Source organism: Sycon ciliatum, chromosome 2, assembly GCF_964019385.1.
Source record: "Sycon ciliatum chromosome 2, ocSycCili1.1, whole genome shotgun sequence".
NCBI lineage: Eukaryota > Metazoa > Porifera > Calcarea > Leucosolenida > Sycettidae > Sycon > Sycon ciliatum.
The window spans coordinates 49,395,736-49,397,223 of record NC_088644.1 but is presented as its reverse complement, the minus strand read 5'-3'; positions in this window follow the sequence as shown (position 1 = coordinate 49,397,223).

The window sequence follows — 1,488 nt, the reverse complement described above, 5'->3', positions numbered from 1 at the left end:
TATGCAAGATACACAGACTGTCTGTGCTACCGTTCTGACCGACGGACCTGATGCTTTATGCACGCTGTAGATCTACTGATCGTCTGTGACTACTAGTAGTACTGTAGTAGTACTAGTAGACTGTCCATGCACAAGTCCTGACCGAGCAACCCGATGCTAAGTGCCACTGTATGCAGTCAGTATGTACTACAGTGCTGGCAACTGAAATCCGACACCTGAGCGGTGGGTTCACATTCTTTGCGATGTGAGCGCGCCGCTCAGGGGGGTCGGATTTCAGTTGCCACCACTGTACTTGTACGTAACATCCCCGCAATGAATTGCTACTGCTAGTTCTTCTCCTCACTCGTAAACTGTGCACATTCTGGCGATCTACTGCTGTTCAGAATGCTATCCTTGCCTCACACGCACAAAACCCTGTGTCTGCGCTACTTACATTCACTACTTGAACAGATATTTCTTGACTAGCCCCCACTTGTTCCTGTCCCAAGTCGTCCACCCAAATCCAAGTGTACCATCAAATCAGTCATTACTAGTCGCTTTGGCCCTTTAGAATTGAATTCGAAGTCTTTGAGTTTGGCTGAATGGCAAGCGGTGAATGGTATATGTACATGGAGCCCTGTTGTAAACGAATCACAAATCAGGCTCGTGAATTCGTCAGTGACACAAGTCACTCATAAAATACCGGTGCAGTTTTAGCTCTGGACTTCGCGAACATCATCTTACCGCACGTATGGATCCTCACATTTGCTGTCTGTTGACTTTCTGTACATGTACTGGACACTCGGAATCACGAAAAACAGGTGTAATTCATCCTAGTCTCTTTCAGGTTGTCATCAACCACTACGCAATAGCTGCACTCTCCAGCCAACCTCGACACTTTGCCACAGCACACCATCAGAAAAGCAACACATCCGTTGGTACGAGTTGGTCATTATACCTGTGAACATTGCATTCATTCAATCATTGTTTTATTTCCCCGTACGAGAGGCTTCTTTATAATGTTGGTATTGAAGTCTATCTTAGCCCTTCCACAGTACTTAACTTCCATAAAGAGTTTTAAACTCGAAAGAGCTACAGTAAAACCTGTCAAGGCGACCACTCGGATAAGGCGACCACCTGTTCTAGAAGACCACTGCAACCAGGACCAAGGGGTGCTATTTCTAGTCAATTGACCCTGGATAAGGCGACCACCTAGTGACAGAGACCACATTTTGAAGGTCCCTTGAGCGGTCGTGTTAGCCAGGTTTCACTGTCTACGAACTATGGAGGAACTCCGTACCAACGCAACGGATATGTTGCTTTGCTGTTGCCATACTGTGGCAAAGTGTCGAAGTCGGCTGGAGAGCGCAGTTGTGGTATGATGGTTGATGTTAATCTGTAAAGTCGAATGCTGGTGCTTGGCCTTTTTTTCCTCTCAGTTTGAGTGCACAATTATTATCAGATTTTTCAATGCCCTTCCGGCCTTGTATGACTTTAGAGAAAGGCAAT